The sequence below is a fragment of the Mercenaria mercenaria genome, chromosome 6 (assembly GCF_021730395.1).
Source record: "Mercenaria mercenaria strain notata chromosome 6, MADL_Memer_1, whole genome shotgun sequence".
Taxonomy (NCBI): Eukaryota; Metazoa; Mollusca; class Bivalvia; order Venerida; family Veneridae; genus Mercenaria; species Mercenaria mercenaria.
This window is the reverse complement of record NC_069366.1, coordinates 82,697,421-82,708,550: the sequence shown is the minus strand read 5'-3', so window position 1 is coordinate 82,708,550 and position 11,130 is coordinate 82,697,421.

Genomic DNA, 11,130 nt, shown 5'->3' with positions numbered 1-11,130 from the left:
TATCCAATTTTATGAAACTTAGAAAGTTTGGCTTGATGATTTCTAGGTCAAGTTTGAATCTGGGTCATGTGGGATCAACAACTAGGTCATCTGGTCAAATCAAAGGAAAAGCTTGTGAACACTTTAGAGGCCACATTTGTGACTCGATCTTTATGAAGCTGGGTCAGAATGTTTGTCTTGATCATTTCTAGGTCAAGTTTGAATCTGGGTCATGTTGGGTCAAAAACTAGGTCAGTAGGCCAGATGAAAGGAAAATCTTTTCAACACTAGGGACCACAATTTAAGTTTGAAACTCGTGAGAATTAGAATGTTTCTTAGCTCACCTGTCACGAAGTGACAAGGTGAGCTTTTGTGATCGCGCAGCGTCCGTGCGTGCGTGCGTAAACTTTTCCTTGTGACATCTCTAGAGGTCACAGTTTTCATGGGATCTTTATGAAAATGGGTCAGAATGTTCATCTTGGTAAATTCTAGGTCAAGTTCGAAACTGGGTCACGTGTGGCCAAAAAGTAGGTCAGTAGGTCTGAAAATAGAAAAACATTGTGACCTCTCTAGAGGCCATATATTTCACAAGATCTTCATGAAAATCAGTCAGAATGTTCACCTTGATGATATCTAGGTCAAGTTCGAAACTGGGTCACGTGCCATCAAAAACTAGGTCAGTAGGTCTAAAATAGAAAAACCTTGTGACCTCTCTAGAGGCCATATATTTCACAAGACTTCATGAAAATGGTCAGAATGTTCATCTTGATGATATCTAGGTCAAGTTCGAAACTGGGTCACGTGCCATCAAAAACTAGGTCAGTAGATCTAAAAATAGAAAAACCTTTTGACCTCTCTAGAGGCGATATATTTCAAAAGATCTTCATGAAAATTGGTCAGAATGTTCACCTTGATGATATCTAGGTCAGGTTCGAAACTGGGTCACGTGCCATGAAAACAAGGTCAGTAGGTCAAATAATAGAAAAACCTTGTGACCTCTCTAGAGGCCATATTTTTCATGGGATCTGTATGAAAGTTTGTCTGAATGTTCATCTTGATGATATCTAGGTCAAGTTTGAAACTGGGTCACGTGCCTTCAAAAACTAGGTCAGTAGGTCTAAAAATAGAAAAACCTTGTGACCCCTCTAGAGGCCATATATTTCATGAGATCTTCATGAAAATTGGTCAGAATGTTCACCTTGATGATATCTAGATCAAGTTGGAAACTGGGTCATGTGCCATCAAAACCAAGGTCAGTAGGTCAAATAATAGAAAAACCTTGTGACCTCTCTAGAGGCCATATTTTTCATGGGATCTGTATGAAAGTTGGTCTGAATGTTCATCTTGATGATATCTAGGTCAAGTTCGAAAGTGGGTCACGTCCCTTCAAAAACTAGGTCAGTAGGTCAAATAATAGAAAAACCTTGTGACCTCTCTAAAGGCCATATTTTTCATGGGATCTGTATGAAAGTAGGTCTGAATGTTCATCTTTATGATATCTAGGTAAAGTTCGAAACAGGGTCATGTGCGGTCTAAAACTAGGTCAGTAGGTCTAAAAATAGAAAAACCTTATGACATCTCTAGAGGCCATACTTGTGAATGGATCTCCATAAAAATTGGTCAGAATGTTCATCTTGATGATATCTAGGTCAATTTCGAAAGTGGGTCAGGTGCCATCAAAAAGTAGGTCAGTAGGTCAAATAATGAAAAAACGTGACCTCTCTAGAGGCCATATTTTTCATGGGATCTGTATGAAAGTTGGTCTGAATGTTTATCTTGATGATATATACGTCAAGTTTGAAACTGGGTCAACTGTGATCAAAAACTAGGTCAGTAGGTCTTGAAATAGAAAAACCTTGTGACCTCTCTAGAGGCCATACCCTTGAATGGATCTTCAATGAAAATTTGGTCAGAATTATTCACCTTGATGATATCTTAGGTCAAGTTTGAAACTGGGTCACGTGCCATAAAAAACTAGGTCAGTAGGTCAAATAATAAAAAAAACCTTGTGACCTCTCTAGAGCCCATACTTTTCATGGGATCTGTATGAAAGTTGGTCTGAATGTTCATCTTGATGATATCTAGATCAAGTTTGAAACTGGGTCAACTGCGGTCAAAACCTATGTCAGTAGGTCTAAAATTATTAAAATCTTTTGACCTCTCTAGAGGCCATATTTTTCAATGGATCTTCATGAAAATTGATCTGAATGTTCACCTTGGTGATATCTAGGTCAGTTTTGAAACTGGGTCACGTGCAGTCAAAAACTAGGCCAGTAGGTATAAAAATAGAAAAACCTTGTGACGTCTCTAGAGGCCATATTTTTCATGAGATCTTCATGAAAATTAGTGAGAATGTTCACCTTGATGATATCTAAGTAAAGTTCAAAACAGGGTCACGTACCTTCGAAAACTAGGTCAATAGGTCAAATAATAGAAAACCCTTGTGACCTCTCTAGAGACTATATTTTTCAATGGATCTTCATGAAAATTGGTCAGAATTTTTATCTTGATAATATCTAGGTCAAGTTCAAAACTGGGTCACTCAAGTTTAAAAACTAGGTCACTATGTCAAATAATAGAAAAAACAACGTCATACTCAAAACTGGGTCATGTGGGAAGAGGTGAGCGATTCGGGACCATCATGGTCCTCTTGTTTAGCTCACCTGTCACGAAGTGACAAGGTGAGCTATTGTGACCGCTTGATGTCCGTCGTGCGTCAACAGTTTGTAAAAAAATCTTCTTGAAAACCACTGGGCAGAATTTCACCAAACTTCACAGGAATGATCCTTGGGTGGCATCCTTTCAAAATTGTTCAAAGAATTGAATTCCATGCAGAACTCTGGTTGCCATGGCAACCGAAAGGAAAAACTTTAAAAATCTCCTCAAAAACCAGAAGCCCTAGAGCTTAGATATTTGGTGTGAAGCATTGCCTAGTGGACCTCTACCAAGTTTGTTCAAATCATACCCGGGGGTCAAAATTGACCCCGCCCCAGGGGTCACTTGATTTTACATATGAAAATCTTAAAAAATCTTCTCAAAAACCAGAAGCCCTAGAGCTTAGATATTTGGTGTGAAGCATTGCCTAGTAGACCTCTACCAACTTTGTTCAAATCATGACCCCAGGATCAAAATTGACCACGCCCCAGGGGTCACTTGATTTTACATAGGAAAATCTTCAAAAATTTTCTAAAAATAAACCAGAAGGCCTAGAGCTTAGATATTTGACCTGTAGCATTGCCTAGTGGACCTCTACAAAATTTATTCAAATCATGGCCCCCGGGGTCAAGATTGACCCCGCCCCAGGGGTCACTTGATTTTACATAGGAACATTTTCTAAAAATAAACCAGAAGGCCTAGAGCTTAGATATTTTACATGCAGCATTGCGTAGTGGACCTCTACAAAATTTATTCAAATCATGACCCCCAGGGTCAAGATTGACCCCGCTCCTAGGGTCACTTGATTTTACATAGGAAAATCTTCAAAAAAATTTCTCAAAATAAACCAGAAGGCCTAGATCTTAGATATTTGACATGTAGCATTGCCTAGTAGACTTCTACAAAATATATTCAGATCATGAACCCTGGGGTCAAATTGACCCCGCCCCATGGGGTTACTTGATTGTACATAGAAAAATCTTCAAAATTTTCTAAAAATATACCAGAAGGCCTAGATCTTAGATATTTGACATGTAGCATTGCCTAGTGGACCTCTACAATTTTTTTTCAAATCTTGTTAAAATGTGTATGCCTTTGTGCTCTATATCGAAACTTGATCATATCATTTTGAGCACTCGGGTGAGCGATACAGGGCCATCATGGCCCTCTTGTTTGATAATCTATAGGTAAAGTTCGAAATTGGAGTCAAACTAGGTCACCAGTCCAAACAAAGGAAAAGCTTGTGAACACTAGAGGCTACAGTTGTAACCAGATCTTTATGAAATTTAGTCAGAAGGTTTTTCTTGATGATTTTTAGGTCAAGTTCAACACTTGATCATGTGGGGTCAAAAAGTAGGTCAGTAGGCCAGATCAACTCTGGTGAGCGGTATATAGGGCCATAATGGCCCTCTTGTTTTCTTTGCATTACATTACAAGAAAGTGGGTCCAGCATCTCATTGAACAAATTGACTTCCCTTTTTAGCTTACCTTAGCACAAAGTGCTCAAGTTGAGCTTTTGTGATCGCCATGTGTCCGTCGTCAGTCGTCCGTCCGTCGTCGTCGTCAACAATTTGACTGTTAACACTCTAGAGGTCACAATTTTGGCCTAATCTTAATGAAACTTGGTCAGAATGTTGCCCTCAATAAAATTTTGGACGAGTTCGATATTAGGTCATCTGGGGTCAAAAACTAGGTCACCAGGTCAGATCAAAGGAAAAGCTTGTTAACACTAGAGGTCACAATTTTGGCCCAATCTTAATGAAACTTGGTCAGAATGTTACCTTAGATAAAATCATGGACAAGTTTGATATTGGGTATCTGGGGTTAAAAACTAGGTCACCAGGTCAAATCAAAGGAAAAGCTTGTTTACACTCTAGAGGTCACAATTTTGGCCCGATCTTAATGAAACTTGGTCAGAATCTTGCCCTCAATAAAATCTAGGATGAGTTTGATATTGGGTCATCTGGGGTCAAAAACTAGATCACCAGGTCAAATCAAAAGAAAAGCTTGTTAACACTGTAGAGGCCACATTTATGGCTATATCTTCATGTAACTTGGTCAGAATGTCAATCATGATGATCTCAAAGTCCAGTTTGAATCTGGGTCATGTAGGGTCAAAAACTAGGTCACCAGGTAAAATCAAAGGAAAAGCTAGTTATCACTCTAGAGGCCACATTTATGACTGTATCTTCATGAAACTTAGTGGGAATGTTAATCTTGATGATCTTTAGATCAAGTTCGAATCTAGGTCATGTGGTGTCAAAAACAAGGTCACCGGGTCAAATCAAACGAAAAGTTAGTTAACACTAGAGGCCACATTTATGACCATACCTTAATGAAACTGTCCTGATGATCTTGAGGTCAATAGGTCAGGTGAGCGATACAGGGCCTTCATGACCCTCTTGTTCAATAGAACTCTTCAAGGAGAGTAGTGGTTAGGGTGTCTGCCACTTGATCTGGAAGTTGTGGAGAAATGATCTTTTATCCAACTATTTGAAGAATAGGTAGAGCCATTGCACTCGTCCATTTGTTGGCATCTTGATTTGGACAAACTTGGTATCTCAAAACCAGTAGTAAGAATTGATTGGAAACTTAACCCGCCCGCTTAGCTCAGTAGGTAGAGCGTTGGTCTACGGATCGCGGGGTCGCGAGTTCAATCCTTGGGCGGGGCATATGTTCTCCGTGACTATTTGATAAACGACATTGTGTCTGAAATCATTAGTCCTCCACCTCTGATACATGTGGGGAAGTTGGTAGTTACTTGCGGAGAACAGGTTTGTACTGGTACAGAATCCAGGAACACTGGTTAGGTTAACTGCCCGCCGTTATATGACTGAAATACTGTTGAAAAACGGCGTTAAACCCAAATCAATCAAAATCAAACAAAATGATTGGAAACTTCACACGCTTAATCACTGAGATAAACTCACTTGCAGTGCACAGGTTCCATAACTATTCTGCTTTTTAGCTCGTCTGATTTTTAAAAAAAAAAAAGTTATTGTCGTCACTTGATCGGCGTCGACGTTGCCTGGTTAAGTTCTATGTTGAGGTCAGATTTTCTCCTAAAAAGGCTTTCAGGTGGTCCTTAAAATCCTAAAAAATTCAATTTTTTAAAGTCATGCATGTAATGAACCAATTAACTTAAGTTAAATTCAATATTCTTTAAGATTCATTTACAGAGAATGTTTCTATCGTTTTCCATGAGTTCCTAGGCTACAGCTTCATGAAACATAGATTTACTTCATTGAGTGATGATGAAAAGCAATATATTTGGTTAAAGGGCAGCTTGACATGTTGCCTGTGGGCATCTAGTCCTAATTTAGCCCTTATTTTTGGCAAAAATAGCCCTAATTTTTTGCCAAATAGTGCTTGAAAGCCTGCCAAAACTAGCAAAGCTATTGCTTTAAAACTTGCAACACTTCTTCACCATCAAAAGCTGATTTTGTACAGCGAGAAAAATAACTCCATTCTGCTTTTTGCCCCTTTTGGACTTGGAAAATATCAGATTTCTTGGTTAAGTTCTGCGTTTAGGTCAACTTTTCTCCTTAACAGTCAAAGCTATTGCTTTAAAACTTGGAGCAGTTATTCGCCATAAAAAGCTGACTCTGCTCAGCAAGTACCGTAACTTTATACAGCTTTTTGCAAGAATTATGGCCCCTTTTGGACTTAGAAAATCATGGGTATGTCAATATTTCTATTATTCAGAGACAAAAAATCAGATGAGCATCTGCACCCGCAAGGTGGTGCTCTTGTTTACAAAATTTTGTCCTGTTTCCGATAAGATAAACATTTTTTGGCAAAGTTTTTTATGTAAGCTGCTACCTCTTTACCTACTAATGGGAATGGGTTGAAACTGAACAAACTTGTTCACTGTGATGACCTGATCTGCAGTGTTTTGGGTTCCATATCTCTGTTTCGCACACACTTTGCAAATGTGATGAACTGGCATGCATTGTACAGGTTCTATAACTGTTTTACATGTGTATTTCTGTATTGTAATATTTCAGTATTCGGGAATTGTAAAATGGCAGTGTAATGAACCTTTCTGTACGCCCGTCTCTGGAAGAGTGGGGCGTATTATGTGAACACCTGCGGTGGCGGGCGGCGTCCAAAGCACTCTTGGATTATGGCCCTTGAATTACTAAAAAAAACAAACAGCGAATTTAGCCTTGTCCGCTCTCTAAGTCAAACAGTTTTCATCCGATCTGCACCAAATTTGCTGACAATTTTTCTGGGCATAACATCTCGGCCAAGTTCGATAACCAGGCAAATCGTCCCATGCACTTGGATTATGGCCCTTGAATTACTCGAAAAACTGCAAATTTAGCCTTGTCCGCTCTCTAAGTCAAACAATTTTCATCCGATCTTCACCAAACTTGCTGACAATGTTTGTGGGCATAATATTTCGGCCAAGTACGATAACCACCCAAATCGCCTCGGGCACATGTATTATACCCCTTGAATTAGGCCATGTTTGATGGCGATCGTATTTTGTGAGTCTGGCACTCTTGTTATGGGGGTGAAACTTGGATTTACCATTGTTTGTTTGACTGCCTGTCCATCAATCCGAATTTGTGTCCTGCTTATCTTGAAAAGTATGAGGGTTGATCCAGAAGTAATGTCACTATACGCATGAAATTGTGCATAATGAAAAGAAGACAATGCTTCTAACTGTTGTACCTTGATCTACCCTGAAAATGTCAAAAATACATTGGTTTACTTTAATACCAAGATACCAACATATGAAAACAAGAAATATTTTTAAAAATGATGGTCGGCGAATTGTAATAAGGAAAGAAGTTTATGAATTTTTCATCTAACATTCATCTTTCATCTAACATTTTTCAAATTGCAAAACTAAACACCGCACATTAACAATTTAAACGGTTCTCTTTTAATTTTTCGCAAAGGTTTCGTAGGGTTGCAATTTTGTTTCGTTTATCCTTAGACGAATAATTACAGCAGTAGTTTGATGAAGATTCATGAAGCGGTTCATGAGAAGAGGTCATTAAACGTGTTTATATTTTTAGCTAAATTGGTCCCTATCCCCATATGTAACAAAATAGCAGGAGACCTTACGATATTGTATACACATCGAGTTTGATAAAAATCCATTACATTTTAGTGGTTAATGCGGAGAAAGGCATATCTACTTTTAGCTATAGTTGTCCCTAATAGGGCCCAAGTTCCTATATAAATAAATTTGGAAGAGGACCTTATAATGATGCCCCAGACCAAGTATGACAAAGATCCACCAAGCTGTTCATGAGACGCTGTATAAAGGCATTTCTAGTTTTAGCTCTAGCAGCCCCTAAAAGGGGTCAAATGTCCCAGGTGAAGAAAGTTGAAAAAATCAATTAAAGGACTTTTTTATTTATTATTTTTATTTATTTCGAAAATAGGCCAACTGATCCCGCTTTAACAAATGCATATTCGCTATTCATGAATCTTTGGACAATGACGTCACACCTATAAAAAAGCGAAGGTCAAGCAAAACATACAATTGTAATTATTTCAATATTTCTCTTTTATAAGCAAAGTTTTACCGTAGTCATATCACATAGATAAGCTGTATGAGATTCAGTCATTATATAGCATATATATAATGAAACAGATTTCAACTGAGTTCAATATTTGCATACTATACTAAAGAAAACTATTCATATATAATAAATCAGTTAAATAACTTATAACAAATATATCAAAGCAAACAAGTACTCATTTTAATATGCAATCTGAATAAGTCACAAAAGCAAGAAACCTTTTCATATACAGATGGCAATTGTAACAAGGAAAATCTTTTAAAGTTCTTCTCTACATAAAAGACTCTTATCACACCCTTATTCATGTGATACGCAGACCGTATTCAGCTCTTTCTGTAATTTGATATATGTTGGTATTTGAACAGGTTTTTATCATATTTATTAAACTTACTTATCATTTTGAGATATATCAATATTCTTGCTAAATATACTGAGCCAAAGTTAGCTTTAAAACTGTGAACAGCGTCGTTTAGGATAAACGCTTTGTCTACATTTCACTCAGCGTAGCACAATCAACAGAGTGAAAGAAATTGACACTCTCGTCCAATCAGGCAGAGTGTTGCATAAATCTTCCATTTTGATAAATTATCTCTAATGCGTTATCAAGTAGTTTGATTGGCAAACAGAAGTAACGTGGCATAGGTAAACGAAAAACGAATTTAGACGGCGTTCGCCGAAAAATAATAATAGCGAACGCCTCGTGTCAAACATAAAATAGTTGTTCCACATCATCACGAACATCATATGATACAAGGGCCATAACTCTTGCACTAATATTTCGTGAATTATGCCCCCCTTTTGCTTAGAATTTCAGTTTAAATGTTACACAGGTACATGTGTTAGTCGACAAACGACCATATTTTCAGACATTTTCTGACAATCAGTTTTTGATAATGTGAAGGCGAAATTTCGAAGAGAGGGCCAAAGTTTTGGCCATGCTCGAATGTGGGCGAACGCAAGAAAGACGCTATACGTTTTAACGTCTCTCGTTCGACAATACTGCGTCTCGTTCGGCGCGCCAGAGACAAGGGAACACTTGTCGATAGGCCTCGTTCGGGTAGACCACCTGTAACGGCAGGACAACTACTTACGTCAATGCCATTTGCGTGACAGATTTGTGACGGCTGAATCTACTTCACGTTTAGTGGTACGTAACCGTGGACGGCCTATAATTCGACATACAGTGAGAAATCGGCTAAGAGAACTGGGAAATTATCTGCCGCAGGCCCTACCGCTGTCTAGTTCTTACGCCAACGTCTAATTTGAGCCGGCGACCATCGCGGTCAGCGTTGGCAGAACGTAGTGTTTAGTGATGAGTCAACATACTAAGTTTCAACATACAAGTGGAACGCCCACAGACGTATCCTTGTCTACAGACGACGTCGTGAACGCTAAGCTAACAACTGCGTTCTGCAGCACAATCCTTCCGATGGGGGCGGAGTTATGGTCTGGCCAGTCATCAATAGGTTTAAGCCCCAACTCGTCGTGTGCCAAGGTAATCTCGCAGCCAGGCGTTTATATCGACCAGATGTTACGTCCTGTGGTTGTCTCTATATTCCGTCAACGCCAAGGCTCGGTCTTTCAGCACTTTTTCTTATAACAGCGTATTTACACAAAGCGCGGGAAACCAACGTCCGTAAACTTTCTGAGGCCCGATAGGGGTAGCCGAATTCAGAGCTCTATGTATAGGTCTACGTCAACCGCAGCCTGCCAACGTCCGGGAACTGATAGCATCGCTCCTCCAGGAGTGGGCCAGAATCCCACGGTACCTGTACGTACGTCTTGCTACTGTGGTTGCCATTAGAAGTGACCACACACGCTACAGATTGTGTCAGTGAAATTCCTCTGACCAGTCTATTGTAGTTCAAGTTTTGAAGCAAAATGCGACCATGAAATGCTATCTAATTAACCATCATCAAATTTATGAACTAAATTATTCTTTTCTAATTTTAACTCACGGCAAACAAAATATTGTAAAATGGGGTTGAAAGAGGCATTTTCTTTCTGGTCAGTGTAAAATACAAATTAAAAGTTCAATGATTTTACAGATTCAACTATATTTACTGAAGCAAACGTCACATAATCCAATCCACTGATCTAACTGCATTTATCTGCACCAATATTTATATTAACTGCCGTTGTCTTTACCTAAATCATCAAGGCGTACCAACTTCAAAAGTAAATAGCTTTGCAGATAAAGCGAATTGGAAGCTGTGGTTTCGAATAATTACAGAGAAATAATAATTCAAATATTTCGGGTTTGCGAATAAAAAAGAATATTTGCGGCCGATTCATCAAATGACTCATTTTGTTGAAAATTTGCACACTTTTTCTGCAGTTTATATTCTGTTTACGCCATGATTTCGTCGGTAGAGTCCTTTTCAAACATGGAATCATGCAGTCTGTATAGTTAGTTCTTTCCGCTAAAATCAAGCCAATACTCACATTTACCAAAACAGATACATGCATATACTGTTCTGTCGTCGGCAGATCAACGGCATTCACTAGACTCGGTTGAACGGATTAAGGTATGCTCTTGACACAAAACATTACCGACAGGTTTGACCTTTCTGTGACCTTGACCTTTTGCCTACATGCCTAACTGGTTCATGCACTTTGCACATTGTCTCATCATCACCTACCTATATGTCAAGATTGAAGTCAATACTCTGAATGGTTATTTTTAGTTATGCTCTGGACAAGAAATTGATGTGTGATCTTGACCTTTGACCTACCGACTTGTTCATGCGCTCTGCACATCGTCTCGTCGCCGTTAACCTATAATATGCAAGGATTAAAGTCAGTACCTTAAACAGTTATTAAGTTATGCTGCGGACAAGAAATATGATGGTCGAATTTGACCATTGAGCTCCATTCGTGACCTTAACCTTTGACATACAGACCTTATTCATGAGCACTGCACATCGTCTCCACGCCACCTACCTATATGCAA